This window comes from Heloderma suspectum, chromosome 6, assembly GCF_057233095.1.
Source record: "Heloderma suspectum isolate Gila_16-S chromosome 6, 16-S_ref, whole genome shotgun sequence".
Classification (NCBI taxonomy): Eukaryota; Metazoa; Chordata; class Lepidosauria; order Squamata; family Helodermatidae; genus Heloderma; species Heloderma suspectum.
In genome coordinates, this window is record NC_139463.1 from 17,582,953 (window position 1) to 17,601,334 (window position 18,382).

General features: G+C 41.9%; 1 protein-coding gene across 5 annotated transcripts in view; it reads left to right on the forward strand.

Annotated features, from left to right (window-relative positions):
- APLP2 (amyloid beta precursor like protein 2) overlaps positions 1-18,382 on the forward strand; it is a 72,038-nt gene that overhangs the window by 21,825 nt on the left and 31,831 nt on the right. The window contains exons 2-3 of one of the 5 annotated variants that reach the window (XM_084803690.1): positions 13,239-13,439; positions 14,233-14,350. The exons of the other annotated variants lie outside the window; for them this stretch is intronic. The gene's annotated coding sequence lies outside the window, so the exon portion shown is untranslated. The remainder of the gene's footprint in view (positions 1-13,238; positions 13,440-14,232; positions 14,351-18,382) is intronic. 5 annotated transcript variants of the gene reach the window in all.

An 18,382-nucleotide genomic window follows, 5' to 3' on the forward strand; every position in this document is an offset into this window, starting at 1 on the left:
TCATACATGATATTTTTCCCCACATGTTATATAGGAAAAGTGTGTCCCCTATCACTTGTGTCATAGTATTTTTTTTATTTTGCCAGGACTCAGTGGGTCAGCAAGCAACTGTTGCTTTTTGACCCATGTACTCAAGGCAAAATAAACATGCCATACTTCAGAGGGACTACTTTTTTATGCAGTGTGGCTAATAAAGGAATGGATGTCTCCCCCTGCCCTGCTGCTAACTTTATTCCATTTACACTGATAGTGGAGACACTATTCTATGTGAGCAAATAAATATAGAGATATAGGCTCATAATTCAATGAGTTAATTCAGAGCAAAAGTAAGGCTTTATACTGGATGCAAGAGAACTTATTGCTATGAAACTTGGGAGATGACACCAGCAAATGGATGTAAGAACTAATATGCACTTGTAATGTTGACCCCAGGCCTCAGTTTGTGACAAAATCCATCTTTCATTTGAAGTTGTAAAGCTTATAAAAATGTTCTCAAGGTGAAATGGAGAATAAATGCATGATTGTTCTAATTGTAAGAATGCAGTTCAGTCTATAGTTTTCATGTAACCGTCCTGAAGCTTCTTAAGCAATATCCACTCTATGACAGTCCGTTTCTAAAGTCAGGATTTTTTTTTTCATGCAGTGGAAATGGGACATCCCTTAGTCTAGAGCGAATCACATTTTCATGTAAACTGTTAAGAGGCAACATATTCAGGGGCACGGTATTACTATTTCTGTACATTGGAAGAAGCTTCACCTAATTAATGTCTGCTTCACATACCTGTTTAAAGGAACAGGACTCCTGCTAGAGAAAAGCTGGCTGTTCTAGGTCATGGTTTTGGTATATCTGTTGCTGTCTCTGAAATGCAAACAGTACTTAAATCACAAAAAGGAATCCCTTGTAGACCTATAACTTTTACAGGTAACCTGTTCTTGATAGAGTGAAATACAAGTTCTGCACTTCTTTGGAGACTGAATCTCTTAAGGCCTTTTTGGGGATAACACGTTAATTTTGGTGAACACAGCAGTAGCAAAGAAGTGCTCCTCCGGATGTCTGCTGTTGAAATGTTTAAGCTGATGTCATCTTCACTGATCATTCATAACCCAGAGAGGCTCTTGTTTGGAACACTTGTGATACATTTGCATCTTTTATTGTCAAATTGATTATTCCTTAAATATAAACCTACCATGTTTTCCCACTAACCATCTCATGTACCTCAGCATGATATGAAACAAGACACAGAGCTCTAATTAGTGACTTGAAAAGAGATTTAACTATTCGGAGTTGCTAATTCTAGTACTAAATATGTATAATTGTTGAAGAGTTGGGCACCCATACCTCATTGGTCTTCAAGTGATGGATCAGGATCCCGTTTTAATTCACAGCCTGATCTAAGGTGGATTGCATTAATACCATATATATATTATATAAATATTATTATATATATATGGAGAAAAAAGTAAGAAATGAATCTCCAAACGTTGTTTGATGAAGAGGTGGATTCTGGGTCTGTAAAATGTGAAGACTTAGGTCGTTGTGGGTACCATGATGTATCTTCCTCTCCTGCAAGTTTTAGACTATAATTGTTATGCTAGGTCAGACAGTTGCTGTACAGTTCTTTATGACGTGCCCTACTTTTGCTTTCCTCTTCTGCTTTTTTCTATTCTTGTTTTGGATAGGCTTTCTTCTTTTTTACTACATTATTTCAGCTTTAGCTGTGTTCTGGCCTCTTAAATAAGTCTGTAATTAACTTGTGATATATGCTGACTCTCTACATGGTCTCTGCAATAGTCTCTATGCTGCCTAAAAGGATGATCTTTCCATCTGTACCTTGTTCCTGCTTGCCTAACGGTGTTGTGGTCACTGTTTCCAGCAACTTGACACCATGCATCCCTCACACTACATTCTGAATATCATTTAATATTAAATCAAGAGTTGCTGTTCATCTTGTTGGTTCTATAAGTGCTGTAAGGCATAATTAGCTTTACACATTTTATTTCTAACCTGAATTGGCATTTCACGAGCCAACCTGAGGGAAGTCATTTACTGCTATTGAGATGCTTTTTCATTTTAAGGTTGTTGCCATTTTGCTTATGTTATCCACAGGATATCCTTAATGTTACCTTCTGGGCTCTGAGTTTTAACCCACATTGCATTACTCTTGTGACTTCTCAGATTTTTTTAAATTCTTGGTGAAGAAAGCTATCCATATGCCTCCTTCTCTTGCTGTTTAAAATATTTATATTCTGCCTTTGAGGTTAGAAGTGGCTTACAAAACGATAATAGGAATTACACTAGTGAGAAATTTTGCATTCATTGATGTGGGTGGGATTATACATTAGGTAATCTTGCCTGTGCTACTGAGTGAAAGACCTGCTAGAAAAGGTGCTGTTTGTATATTGTCATAACTGGTAGCAATAGATGCATTATTTTTTAGTATTGCCACTAACTGAGCCTAGGACGGGATTCCCAGGGAACATATCCTCCACAACCTCCCTATAGGGAAACTGCCTGAAAAGAGCAGGATGAGGACTGAGTTCTCTTACAATGCAGGCTATGCCAGCATGTTTCAGGGCAGTTGTCAAATGAAAAACTGAATTTTAGACACTAGAAATGTTGCTCAGAGAGATCCAGAATGACTGACTTTCTTGCAGTTAGTTCAAAACTAGGAGCTAGATCAAGAACTGGCTTTCTGTCTGTTGTTCCATCGTAGTTTGATCTTATTACTTTTGCAATAACAGAACTTGTTAGTTTGGATTTGATTTTGCTCTATGAGGGCCTAAGTAGCTTTGAAGTCCCATGATGCCAAGCATTTTAATTCTCACAACTTGCCTTCTATTTGTTCTCGTGCCTTTAGTGGGTAGGTGGGCATGAGACAGGGCGTTTTCAGTTGTGGCAATGTTATGGAAGTCACTGCCTGACTCTTCAGGGAAGCATTTAGAAGCTGACATTGTACAGGCAGCATGCTGTCCCCAGGGCTGTTTTTGTGGGGGCCCTGCCGCCACTGAATTTGCAAATAGTGGTTTTGCAAAGAGACCACCACTTTGCAAAGAAGCGCAGGGGGTGCATACCTTGTTCACAACCAGAATTACACTGCAGGGATGCTTCCAGGAGTGCGGTTCTACTTCCCAACCAAGGTATTCACAGAATCACGCTCCCAGAAGCCTTCTGGGAGTGTGATTCTGTTTGTAAATCAAGTTGTTTGCTCCCTGTGCACCTTGTTTCCTTGCAAAATCACCAGGCTTTGTGCCACCACCATTGTGACAGCAAATTCAGTGCAAATTCATCAATTTCTGTGATGGTGGGAGTTGGGTGCGGCCCCTAGTGGGTTCGGGGGGGGGTAGTGCAACTTCCCTCACCCCTGTGTTTCTCTTATGATGCCACATTTTTATTCTTCTGCCTTATTTATTTATTGGGTATTTATAGATCATCCATCAAACGGTATCAGGATGGCAAACAATGACTATAATAAAAGCAATAAAATACAATCATAACACAACAGGTAGTAAAATAATAAATAAAGCTGGCCAGCTTAAAATGCCTAGGCAAACAAATGTTTTCACCTGGCACTGAAATGATAGCAAGGTTGGTGGCAGTTGCATATCCTTGGGGAGAGTGTTCCACAAGCCAGGTGCCATAACACAGAAGGTTCTTTCTCTAGTTGTCACACAGTGTCAGGGTTTGGACAATCAAGGGCAGGGGGAGCCATCGTGGCTTCTTCCCCTGCCACGCGTGTGCCCTTGTTTACATAATTACCCATGCTGTAGTGCAGGTGGCTTTGTATCCACGCTCTGGGTTCACACGGCATGCCAAACGATGGCTTCTTTCCCCCCACACTCGTCCAAACAGGCTCAGCGCATAAAAGTTACCTTGAGAAGAGCTCCCTTGCCGATTTCAAGACCTAGGCAGGCATTAAAGAAATAAGCATTCCTTCAGAGTCCCATGCTGTTTAGGGCTTTATAGGTAAGCACAAGCACCTTGAATTGGACCTGGAAGCAGATAGGCTACCAGTGCAGTTCCCTCAGGATCTGTGTAATATGATTTCATCTGGCCATACTTGCTAACATTCTAGCACCTGTATTCAGTACAAGTTAAAGCTTCCAGGTCATCTTCAAGGGCAGCCTCACTCACAACGCACTGCATTAGTCCAGTTGGGAAGTTACCATAGCATGGACTACTGTGGCCAGACCATCCCTATCCAGGAATAGTCATAGTTGGTGAACTAGCCCAAGCTAGGCCACCTGCATCTACAGTGACAAAGCTGGATCAAGGAGTATCCCCAAGCTATGCACCTGCTCTTTCAAGGTGACTACGCTCCTATTTAGAACAGGCTGCACATCTAATTCCCAATCATGAGAGCCAGCTACCTGGAGGGCCTCCATCTTGTCAGGATTCAATTTCAGTTTATTAATATCTATCCTATTGCCAAATCCAGGCACTGGTTCAGCATTTGTATGGCCTGTCATGACTCAGATGACATGGAGAAATAGAGCGTTGTTGTTTATTCGTTCAGTCGCTTCCAACTCTTCGTGACTTCATGGACCAGCCCACACCAGAGCTTCCTGTCGACCATCGCCACCCCCAGCTCCCCCAAGGTCAAGTCCGTCACCTCATCTTATTGATGGCATGTCACTCCAAAGCCCTTGATGGCCATACCCAGTGGCTTCATGTAGATATTAAAAGCAGAGAGGATAAGATGGACTCTTTTGGGACCCATAGCATAAATGCCACAGAGTTAAGCAGAACTATCCAAGTGCTATCTTCTGAAACTGACTCTGCGGGTAGGAGTAGAACAAAGATATCACCTACACCCAATCTGCAGAGTTTGTGTTTTGTATTGTTTATTGCATCACTCCCATCTATTTCTGCAGTTCAGAGATGAGTGTAGATCAATCCATGCACAAAAGAGAGGTATCAGCTGATTTGGAGGAATCACTCCCCCCACCCCAGTGAGGATTGAGCATGCTCAGTGGCCACAGAATGTTAACTGACAGGTGGGGGGGGCAGGTGGAGAGGTAATTGGTTAAAAAAGTATTCATCATGAATACTAATTATACAACAACTAATTCTATTATATGAATATGTTAACAGCAGTTTATGGAGATGGGATATAACCTGAACAGTCCTATTCTGCACTGCAGGTGGTGTATAGAAGTGCTTGCTTGTTTGCCCCCCCCCCCCCTTCAGCCTTGCCTCTAAGTTCAAAGTTAGAGAAGGTGAATGAATAGAGAATGTGGGGAGATTGAGCAGATCTGAACAAGGAGGATGACTCTGGATATAAATGAAAGGGATAGGAGAGGGGAATAGAAAGTGAAACCATAAATGAACAGAACATATTCATGCAGTCTTGACTCCTGAGGAAACTTCTGCTTCATGTATCCTCCACTGTGTACCTACCTTCTGATGAAATCTACATCTCTGAATATGTATTAAGGTTATATTAAACAATAATGTAATTCTACTAAAAATGATGATTAAATAGAATCTTCCTCACTAGTGATTTAAACTGTGATTTAAATAATTAAAATTGAGTCCTTCAGAGAAGCAATTTAAATCATGGTTTAAATCAAATCAGTCCTGCTTAGTGAGCATGAAGATGAATTTCCTTGTCTAGTTCTGCCATTCAGGAGAAACATAATATATGAAAATCCCAAAATTTACCCCAACTAAGAAACATTTGTGAACTTTTATCTCATGGTTGAATTGGCAGTGCTTGCGCTATCCATTGGAGATTGGCTCTTGGTATCCACATAGAATATCAACCCATGCTGTCTTTCTGCTTAATGATTCTACTTTTTAAAGCCTACACTACAAGATAGAATTAAAATAGGCTCTGTTTATGAAACCAGTTGCCCACAATTGACAGAATTTGGGTAAGACGCATGGAATACCCAGAAGTCTAAGGAGTTAAGGGATAAAAAGTGTTGTTGGGGGCTTGGTTTGAGTGATGACTGTTTGATTGGATTGTGTTTGTAGGCTCTTTCAAACAAGTGCCTCAAACTGAGGCAACCTCTATAGCTTCCTTCATGAATTAATGTCCATAATTCCTGCAGGAAAACAATAATTTGTCATACTTTGACACAGACTAATTACACAGGTTAGTAGAATGAGAAGGGGTGAGTACTAATCTGGTCTGATTATCATCATGACCTTGGATGTCCTGACTTTATGCTTAAGTTAATTCAACCAGTAAAACTGATCTGTTTATCTAATGTCTGTTCATCTTAAAAGGTAAATGGCACTTCAGTGAAACAGGAGGCATCCAGATGCAAGACAGAAAAAGAATAAAGCTTCAGTTGCAGCATGCATGTTTGTAAAGGATTATCAATACCTTGATTGTATTTTACCTGAGATACTGTGGTTTAAGACAATAGCTAAATTATTTGATTGGTGGGACTAGTACTTCAGTATTGGACATGATGACCTGGTACAGTCACATTCCAAAACACTGAGGAACCCAAAACAACATCTTTATCACAAATATCTAAATATCTTCAGTATACTAAAACAACAGCCTGGCACCATAACAACTAACATTTTATTGTGAAATAAGCCTTCATGGACCGTAGCACACCTCATGAGGTTAATGGTTAATCTTAATAGGCACATGCATGCATGCACAATTTTATATGAAAATAAGTATATGGCTATAGAGAAACAATTTGTAAACACTTGGGCCAAAAGGCCATGAAATCAAATACTATACATGATGTAGCATGCCTATGCTAAGAGGAAACAAAACACAGTGCAGCAACTTGTATTATAACAATTATAATTAACAACACTACTAGGTTTTCACATTGAGCAGTGTAATAAACTCATCAGTCGGAGAAAAATGCAGCTATAGTTTCATGTAATCAAATTCTCAAATGTAAAAATCCCAAAGGCTGGTGGGTTCTTCTAAGGTCTTTCTCTGTACATGGCTATATGACAGAATGGATTAAAACTTCAAAGAATAACCAGCTCAGTACTGCTGCCCAATGCTTCAATATTAGAACTAATTGCTTTCATGTGGCAGATCTTGCTGCCTTCTAACATATTAAGTTTAGGTGGTGGCAGCAAAGCTGCTTTGGACCTTAATGTTAGCCATGCAACTTTGTCGTAAGTGGATCTATGCCATACATCTCACAACAGACATAAGGGGGAAAGAGTTAAAGCACGTCAAAGATAACCATGCTGGGTTGTGACATTTTAATTCAGAAAGAAGTCCTAGCTAGTATTATCAGCCTTCACCAGAAATAATTCTTCCTCTCCTGGACCCCTGCCCATGTGCATTATTGTAATTATCAGCAATTAAAAAAAATTAAGCAATAAAACTTGGATGAGCTGCTCATCTGTAGATCTATTGCTTGCTGTGTCAGGCATTAATTAGTCTTCCTGAGTTCAAGCTACCTAGCCTTTGAATAAAGGCAGGAAGAGAAGCTAGGAAAAAGAAAGCATGAAACAGAACTTGAAGCACAAATGCAAAATTCTTTCCACATCAACAATAACTACACAAAAAGCTAACATATGGCAGGTTATGCTACTCATCTCTCCCTAGTCTCCTCCTAAAAGAGGTGCTTCTGGAGACTCTTCACAGGTGACGTGAGCCATAAACCTTTTATTTTATTATATTTCTATACCTTCCAATAACTGAGGCTTTGGAGGCAATTCACAACAGCTAAAACCATAAAATACAGCAACATTACAAACCACAGTATTACACTTTTAAAAGTTTAAAACTACATTATAAAATGAAAGTAAAAACCAGCATCATTGTAAAGATATAAAAATACAATAGCGGATTTAAAATAATAAAAACTGAAGAAGTAAAATGCCTGGGAGAATAAAAATATCTTCACCTGGACCAAAAAGACCACAATGTAGGTTCCAAGTAAGCCTCTTGGGGGGGGGGGGGTACTTGATATACTATATGTGTAAAACATTAGACTCTATGAATCTGACTAGAATGTAGAAGACTATAATCTTAGAGCCAGGGTCAGGAGCGGGCTTGGGTCTTGTATGTGCCCCTCCTCCAGTACTCTTTTGCTGCTGAAGGGGGAGTGGGGAAGGGAGCATGTGAGTCTGAGACTAGCTCCTGTATTCTGTGGGGCAGGGGGAAGATGGTGGGGTAGCAATGTCTGAACAGGTTCTACGAGTAAATAATTTTTTTTAAAAGCATGTACAGGCAGTATATCCTGCATACATTGTACGTTGTGGCTTCTCCCCCTGCCCTTCCATGTGTGCCTGTAGTTTATATAAGTACCTGCACTGCCGTGCAGGTTGGCATGTTGTCCAAACCCAGCACACGGTGCAGCAGGGGTGGCTTCATACCTACAGTACAACCCACAATGTGCAGTAGGCGTTGTACAGTGGGTACGAAGCCACCCCTACCGCACCATCAGACGATGCGCCAACCTGCACTGCAGCATGGGTAATTATGTAAAAAGCCAGTGCATGTGCAGTATGTGCAGGGGTAGCCACAATGGCTTCTTTTACCCCTGTGATGGTGCGAACCTGGCCAAAAGTGTCACTGTTGAAATACACACAGATGAGACCCTTTAAGTTAGGGATAGCAGATGGTGTTGAACCGCAACTCCCATCATCCCACACTATTGGCTGTGCTGGCTAGGGCTGATGGGAGTTGCCGTCTGACAGGCGGGCCACATATTCCCCAACCCAGCTTTAAATGATTACTACAGAATGGGACTAAAAATGGCTATAATGCTAAGCATGTGATCCTCAAGGATCACTTTCCTTGAAACAAACTCTTCACCCTAGCTGAAGAGTGAATTGTATAAATGCTCCAAATAAACTGCTGGAATGTCTAGTACTTTGAAGTTAAGTTGAGATCTGAAGTATTACTGAGAGTTTATTTTGCCTCCAGAGGGTTCCGGAGCTAACATTCCCATATATTGAGTACTAGGCTACAACAGGAATTCATGGCTTACTCTTCAGGACCTGTAGAGCAACTTGCTGATTCAAGTGTACCTCACACTATGAAGTCTGGGTCAAATTGTCCTTAGCTCATTTATGTGCAATATTGCTTCAGAGAAGTAAGCTGTTGATTGAGAATTTGAAAGTAATGGTGGTGGTGATTTCTGCCACCTGCCGCTTAAAATAAAGATGGATCACAAATGCTTATTGGTCCAAATACTTGAGGCAGCTGAAATGGTTGTGACTATAGGTTCCTGCATCTGTTGCTATTTTCAGTCTATTAAAGGTCTACCCACTGTCATGATTAGTAGTATCTAATGGATGGCGTGGATGAAGTGGATGGCGTCAGGAAGGCTAAAGCGGAGAACGAGGTGAGGTTAGCGAGGGATGCTAAAAACAACAAAAAGGCTTTCTTCAGCTACGTACATAGTAAAAGGCAGAGGAAAGAAATGGTTGTTCAGCTATTAAATAAGGATGGCAAAATGATAACAGAGGACAAAGAAAAGGCAGAGGTGCTCAATTCCTACTTTGGCTCAGTCTTCTCCCAAAAGAGGGTCTATGACCCCCCTGGCAAAGGCGAAGTACAGGCTGAAGGGGCAGGATTGCAGCTTGAGATCGACAGGCATATGGTCAAGGAACACCTCATTACTTTGAATGAGTTCAAATCTCCAGGGCCAGATGAACTGCATCCTAGAGTCATAAAGGAACTGGCAGAAGAGCTCTCAGAACCGCTGTCTATTCTCTTTGAGAAATCATGGAGGACCGGGGAAGTGCCAGATGACTGGAGGAGGGCTAACGTTGTCCCTATCTTCAAAAAGGGTAAAAAGGAGGAACCTGGGAACTACAGACCAGTCAGTCTGACATCAATCCCTGGGAAAATTCTGGAGCAGATCATAAAGCAATCCATCTGGAAGCACCTTGACAACAATGCAGTGATTACTCGAAGCCAACATGGATTTGTCAAAAACAAGTCCTGCCAGACAAATCTGATCTCATTTTTTGATCAAGTCACCTCCCTTGTAGACCGTGGGAATGCTGTAGACATCATATACCTCGACTTCAGCAAAGCTTTCGACAAAGTGCCCCATGATATCCTGATGAGCAAACTAGCTCGAAGTGGGCTAGATGAAACAACGATCCAGTGGATCCACAGTTGGCTACAGAATCGGACTCAAAGAGTGCTTATCAATGGGACCTTCTCAAGCTGGGGAGAGGTAACGAGTGGGGTACCGCAGGGCTCAGTCCTGGGCCCAGTGCTCTTCAATATTTTTATTAATGACTTGGAGGAGGAGGTGCAGGGAATGCTGATCAAATTTGCAGATGACACAAAATTGGGCGGGATAGCTAATACTTTGGAAGACAGAAACAAAATTCAAAGTGATCTGGATAGACTGGAGTGCTGGGCAGAAAACAACAGAATGGCATTTAATAGGGACAAATGCCAAGTTCTGCACCTAGGAAAAAGAAACCAAATGCACAGTTACAAGATGGGGGATACGTGGCTCAACCACACTACGAGCGAGAAGGATCTTGGAATTGTCGTCGATCACAAGCTGAATATGAGCCAACAATGTGATGTGGCTGCAAAAAAGGCAAATGCTATTTTGGGCTGCATTCATAGAAGCATCGCTTCCAAATCCCGGGAAGTACTAGTTCCCCTCTACTCAGCACTGGTTAGGCCTCATCTGGAGTACTGTGTCCAGTTCTGGGCACCACACTTTAAGAAGGATGCAGACAAGCTGGAGAGGGTTCAAAGGAGGGCAACAAAGATGATCAGGGGACTGGAAACAAAGCCCTATGAAGAGAGATTGAAAGAACTGGGCATGTTTAGCCTTGAGAAGAGAAGACTGAGGGGAGATAGGATAGCGCTCTTCAAGTACTTGAAAGGTTGTCACAGAGAAGAAGGCCAGGATCTCTTCTTGATCATCCCAGAGTGCAGGACACGGAATAATGGGCTCAAGTTACAGGAAGCCAGATTCCGACTGAACATCAGGAAAAACTTCCTGAGTGTCAGAGCAATACGGCAATGGAACCAATTACCTGGGGAGGTGGTGGGCTCTCCCACACTGGAGGCCTTCAAGACGAGGCTGGACAGCCATTTGTCAGGGATGCTCTGACTTGGATTCCTGCATTGAGCAGGGGGTTGGACTCGATGGCCTTGTAGGCCCCTTCCAACCCTACTATTCTATGATTCTATGATCTTCCTGTATTCTGTACCTACTTTGAGTCTTTCTAGTTGCCTAAATACAGACAGACTGAAACTTCAAAGTAGGTGGATTAAGTTTCAGCGTGGGTGATACTGGGTAGTCGGTTTACTTTCAGAAGTTGTCAATGGAAATTGTGTTTTCTGGAACACTTCTGGAAAGATCCATAATCCACTATCAGGCAATTCTTTTTTTATTAGGACCAACCAATTCTTGGGTTGGGGAATTGGGTGGACAGCCTGTTCTGTATAGGGTTGCACTCCCCCTGGAATGGCAGGTGTGTAGTCTTGGAGTACCCCTTGATCTAGCTTTGTCAGTGGAGGCCCAGTTGTCCTCAGTGGTACAGAGTGCCTTTGCCCAGCATTGACTAGTGCACCAGCTGTAGTTATTCCTAGACAGAGATAGTTTAGCCACAGTGCACATGCATACCCGTGCTCTGGTAACTTCATGTTTGGATTATTGTAATGCACTTTATGTGAGGCTGCCCTTGAAGATGATTCGGAAGTTACAGTAGGTTTTTTAAAAAAAACTGGTGGCTACGATACTGACAGGGACAGCTGTCAGGGATCCTGAAGGAACTACACTGCTTGCTTGTTTGTTTCCAGACTGAATTCAAGGTGCTTGTGTTGACCTACAAAGCCCTAAAAAACTTCATACCTAACTATCTGAACAAACGTCTCTATCTGTACCAGCCTGCCCATGTTCTTAAATCTGTGGGGGAGGCCTGTCTCATCCCACCACTGAGGGAAGTACATCAGATTCTGATAAGAGATAGAGCCTTCTCTGTGGTGGCGCCCTGACTTTGGAATGTCCTTCCACAAGATATATGCTATCATTTCAGTGGCCCTTTTCAGACATATTGCAGAGAAGGGTGGTTAGGCTAATCACAGCGTATGTTGATTACCACTAACCACGCCGCGTCCTCCCGCCACATGTGCACAGAACCATGGCCATAGTGTGGTTAGCCTAATAACTCTCTAACCACCCTCTGCCCCACCAAATCCTACAGTCTTCCAGGCGGGCTGCCACACATCCCAGCAGCCTCAACAGAGCACGTGGCCATGGGCAGCCATCTTGGGACTTGGTGCTGCAGCAGCCACAGGCAGTCATCTCAGGGCTGCAGCAACTAGAGCCTCAGTGCCACAGCTGCCACCTCCCCACTGGGCTCGTCTCACTGCCTCCACACATGCAGCTGGTGATCTGTCTTTCCCATGCCAGATGCCGCCCACTAGCTCCCTGCCCATCCCTCCTGTGGCGGTGTGGGGCGGTGACATTGCTCACATAGTAGGGCCTTGCCTTTGCAGAGCTGGGGGGTGGGTTCAGTTTTGTAGGGAGGGATGCCATTAGAGGCAGGGATGGCACTGCTTGGCCAGTGGCCGCATGGGCAGGGATGTTCTTTCTTATTGCGGCAGACATAGATGCTTGTTCCTGGGAGTGCAAAGAGCTCGAGGTTGCTGTGTCAATGGTGTAGTGGGATCAAAAGCATCTTTGTTTCCTGTGCGCTCCTCCAGTTGCATACTGCAGGTAGGGACTGAGAGTGAAGAAGCTGGCTCTCGGCTGCTGCATCGTGTGTTGCTAGGCAGATTTCGACCTTGGAGATCTCGTGCGCTGGCGGGAACATCAGGGCCATTTTTGGCCACTCTTGCTGCAGAACTCTGTAGCAGTATTCAGATAACCACAGGGGCCTGCCAGACATCACATTAAGCCACAGTTAGTGAGCATGGTTAAACCATGGTAATATGGCCACCATGGTTCAGAAAACTGCCTTACACACAGCATGCTAAGCCATCATAGTTAGTTCAAAACGCTTAACCATCATGGCTTACCATTATGTCTAAACAGGGCCAGTGGCTGCAAGGCTAAGACACATTTGTTTTCCCAGACATTTATGAGTGGTTAGCTGTGCTGCTGCTGGTAGTTTTATTTTTTTATTTTTTTGCATTGTTTTAATAGTGTTACCCACCCTGGGATTTTTTTTAAGGAAGGGTGGGATATAAATAGCATAAAATAAAATAACAATATGCATACACTTATGGGCAAGCTTTCAAGATCTTCAGCTCTCTTCATCAGGCAAGATCTTAATTTAGTTGTAAGTGTTTTTTGTCACCACATTCTAGGAACACTGCCCAGTTTCATATCTTCCTTATTTGATGCTGGATGGTATTGTCCAAGATGGCACAGAAGGATCCAAAGAGTGCTCCTCTGTCAAACATAAGGAGGCTGTGGTGTGACAGCTCCTGAAAAAACCTACCGTGGACCCAGACGATCTGAATAGCTGTAGACCAGTGGCTAAAATCCCCTACCTGAGCAATGTTCAGGTGAGTTCTTGCCAGCCAAATCTAGACACTCTTGGATGAAACTGATCTTCTAGATCTATATCAATCTGAATGTAGGCCTGGCATTGATACTGAAACGGCTGTGGCCACCCTGTGGGATGACCTTTGCCAAGAGAGAGATGGGAATGTGTCCCTGTTGATTCTTCTAGACCTCTCAGTTACTTTCAGTACTATCACCTATGGTATCCTTCTGGAGAGACTGTCTGAGTTGGGTGTTGGTGACACTGCTTCTCAGTGGTTCTCCTTGTATCTGTATAGATGTTTCCAGAAGATTCTGCTCAATTCCATGGCAACTACATTTTGGAGACCTGTAGTGTTCTATCTTACTCTGTGTTGTTTAACATTTATATGAAATGGCTGAGTGAGATCATCTGGGGATTAAGAATGGAGTGTCATCAATATGCCAATGACACCCAGCTTTACTTTCCTTTTTCATCAAATCCAGGGGAAGTAGTAGATGTGCTAAATTAGTCCCTTGCAGCAGTAATGGACTGGATGAGGGCACTAAGGCTCAGTCCAGAGAAGATGGAGGTACTGGATCATGGTAATTTTCTGGATAGGCTGTCTGAGTTGAGTTATGGGGGCACAGTATTGGATGGCCAGTTCCAGAAGGTAGTGCTGGGGAATTACTCCTCTGACCTGTGGCAGTTCTATATGCAGTTCCTTAGGGCTCTGTTTTATCCCCCTTGCTTTTCAACAGCTACATGAAACATCTGGGAGAAGTTATCCAGGGTAGACTACACCCAACTCTACCTCTCTTTTTCATGTAATACAGGTGAGGCAGTTGATGTTCTGAATCAGGGCTTGGACAGGGTAATGGACTGGATGATGGCCAATTGAGACACGATCCTGAAAAGATAGAAATACTGTTTGTTGGTGGTTCATTTGCCCAGGTGAGAGGTGTTCAACCTGTTCTGGAAGTAGTTACTCTTGTCATAAAGGACCAGATTTGCAATTTTGGGGTGCTCATTGATCTATTATGGTCACTAGAGGTACAGCTGGTCTCTGTGGCTTGGAGCACCTTTTATGCTGGTTCACCACCTATGATCCCACCCGGACAGAAAGAGCCTTGATTCAATGCGCCATATCCTGGTAACTTCCCATTTGCATTACTACAATGAATTCGACATGTATTATAAACATATTATGCTACTATATCATCTTCACTGGCTCAGAGCCCAAATGAAAGTGCTGGTCGCCTAGCACCTTCTTTAATATCTTTTTGGTGCCTGGTAAAGATCTTCTTTATTTTCCAAGGCTTTTAAAATTTAGATCATGTAGTTTTTAATGCTCTGGTTTTTATTCTTTGTTCTCCATTTTCTTTTATCTGTTTTACCTTATTTGTTATTTTTAATGTTGTGTCTTTTTTATTGTCTTGTTGCCTTTTAAATCTGTTTATTTAGTGAGCTGCCCAGAGGACTTATTACAGGATAGCCTATAAATAATGTCAAATATGTTGGCATAATGGCAAATCAACTAATCCCCCCCCCCCGCCCCCTCCAATATTGTATAACTATGAGGTTGAATTGTTTGGTCAAGCTTCAGCTTTCTGTAGCAAATCATTTTTTATTATAGATGCAGTTTTTTGGTTAGATCTTCTAGTTAGCTCATGCTACAATTACAGGATGTGACACCAAGTGTTTGCTTTGACAAATCCTCTTTGATGTCTCATGGGTGAACTTGAATTCAAGTTCTGTTTGAAGTGCATGTCACACAGAAACAATGCATAGTGATCTCGGGAGCATATTACTATTGTCTACCCTAAAAACGTGCTCATACAGCATCCTGCATTCAAAGTTCTGCTATTCGCTCTGCTTAAGTTCTGGTTTAATGCAGTCTGGGCCTGCTGACTAATACAGTTAAAAGCACAGGCTCAAAACCTCATAAACTCAGATTAGAGTTTTGACACTTAGCAAACCCCCTACCCCCAAAAAACCCTTACTACTGTTGGGGAAATTCAAATAATTGTTCTCAACTTACTTTATTAACAGCCCCCTCCCTCAGCCCTCCAGTCCCTCAGCCCTCCAGTCCCTCAGCCCTCCAGTTTTTAATTAGTACAAAAACTTGATTCATACATTACCAGTCAAATTGGTCAGTTTCAAAGTTGTATTGGTCACAAGCACCAGTGAAACATGATATATTCCCCATAGGTTACTTGCAGTGAAAGTGGTTGTTACTCAAGCAGGTCTGAATCAGATTTGCCTCAGTCTGAACTGGAATTAACAAGTAGTGTAAATGATCCTAGAGACAGTGACATTGAACGTGTTCTCAGTGAAAGTTAAACTCTGTTGCAGTAGATGAGTGGACAACAGTGGCATATTCTGTTCTGTTCTTTGGGCATGCTGAAATAAGTATGTTAGTGTTTTTCATTGTCTTAATTTCTTAAAAATTAAGGGAAATGTGTATTAGTGAGTTGTCATGTCCTAATATGTTAGAAAGTATTCTGGTAAGATTAATTTCCAAGTAAAGCTTTGAATACATTTGAATATAGCAATTAAGCCACATTAAATGCATTTCTTTCACTGTTTTCTGTTCTGATCTCATATTTTAGTTCAACTACTTTTGGAAAAATATTTGAGATACTTATACAGCATATAAAATTATGGTGTATTTTTGTTCTGTTGAAAAAATAAGTCATGAAAACATGCTAAATCAGATTGCAATCTCTATAGGGCATCAGAACATTTTCCAATTTAAAAAATTTGAGAACACACATCACTCCCTCATAAGAAGAAAGTTGCCTTGGGGAGTGAAAGCAAAGTCCCCAAATGAATGCTATTTGTGTTAATGTAAATTCTATAGACCTTGGTGTTACTAGTTCCTAAGACTGAATGACAGAGCTAACTTGCATATTGAGGTAAGCATGCTTGCCATATGTACTGTACTGTGTACAGTGTTAAACACCATATCAGCATACAGAAGGTCAAGCTTTTGCCATAGAAGTAGGAACCTAGTACTAATGAAAGTGTGCCAGCCCAGCCCTAGAGACCATTAGGCCACCATCGGGTGTCAGAATTTCAGGATACCTGCCTCAGCTATGCAATAACATCTTAAAACATGCTGCCATTTTGGAGGAGGCACACAGGCAACCTAGCAGCTTGTTGGCTGGTTGAAGTTCTCTAAATTCCAGGAAATATGGTGAAGAGTCTCTTCATCTCCACTGGCTGTCTGGATCATAGACACAGTTGTACGGGGAGGAATTAACAAGTGTGAGATATTAAAAATAAGTAAACAGTATGGTCAGTTCTTGATTATTTAAAGCATAAATAAGATTGTTTTTAGTTCACTTGGAACAACAAAAGAAAAAAATACAAGCTGGACCTGGATTGAAGATAAGTGTGAGCTGTGCTATTGCTGTTCGTTTCAGTGGGGTTTGTACAGGGGAACATCCTGTTGGAATGGCAAGGAAGGGCTGTAGCTCAGTGGTAGGGTACATGCTTGGCATGCAGAAGGTCCCAGGTTCATCTCCAGCATCTCTTGGTAAGGCTGGAAAAATCCCTGGCTGAAACCCTGGAGAAATGCTGCCAGTCAGTGTCAACAATACTGGGCTAGACTGAGTATAACATAGCTTCTTATGTTCCTAATTGTACATCAGCACTTGGGCGATAGTGCCTAGATTTTCTAAAGAAAAATAATTGAAGCTGTTAGAATGCCAGTAAGATGGGAATATGGAATAATGCAAATGTAGTGGGAAACTTGCAGCTGTATATTAGAGTAAAATATGCTCTTTATCATTTGAGAGGATTTTTTCTTACTGTTGAAAATATTGATTGGAGAAGTAGGCAGTCCCCTGGATATAGGGAAGGCCATTCGTTCTTTTGCTTTGAGAACTGCTACTTCCTTAGAATTGTCAATATATCTCAAAATAAACTGGAATGTATAAATCTGGGATTCATACAAGGTGATCAGGTTCTCACAACTAATCCGCAGTGTGGGTTCTAGATTTGAACATTAAGGAGTAGATTTAAATTCTAAATTGAAGAACAAGTTTGTTTATAGAAATATATGAAAGAAATGCTAATAACTTTGCATGCAAATGGAACAGTCAATTATTAGGCCATTTAAGCTATCTCCTAGGGGGATCTCTTTTGTCTTATGAAAGGATGTACAGCTCTTAGCAGATTTTGGTGATTAAAGTGTACTTTTGAAAGCTAGAAATCTACAACTTACCAATTTTTATTAGACAAAATTCTTCTACCACATGTCTAGTTTTCTCCCCCAAAATTCCATACAAAGATTATGTGTAAGTTTCCCTTCTGTTTTGGATATGATTATGGTATCACTTTACTAAGGACCTTTCTGCTTTGGGCAAGTACACCCTTCTCTTCGGCAGAAGATGGATTGGCATTTGCGCAAGGGGAAAATTTGTCTCTGGTTAAGTGCTGGAAGCTTACTGAGAAGCTCTTCTAAGAAAAGATAATTGATAAGCAGGTCTTGATTTCAATTTCATTTTGCCCACACTTCCTGTAGGATTCAGTGAGCCAATTCACACATCATGGTAAGCCACCATAGGTTAATTCAGCTGTGGGGCGTGCTGGCTGCCAGTTTGAATACACAAGCTGTAGGGCACGCACACCATGGCTTGTTGTGTGATGCGAACCTGGGTGGTGTGGGTTATGCGAGGTTTAAATAACCCTTGGATAACCCTTGAACAACCCATTGTTTAACCCTCTTGTAACCCATGCTGCCCAGAGTCACACAAGGCACAGTGCGGACCTGCTGCGGCTTGCATATTCAAAATTATGGCCAGCACATGCCACAACCCGCCATGGTTAGAGTCAGCCATAGTGGGCTGTGGTGATCATGTAAATCTGGTCATGGTGTTAGTTTGGATGTTTAGGATGAGATAACTAATCTTTAGAACACCCTGATATTTAAATATTGTATGTGATACTGGTATTATTTATTATTAACATTTATATACT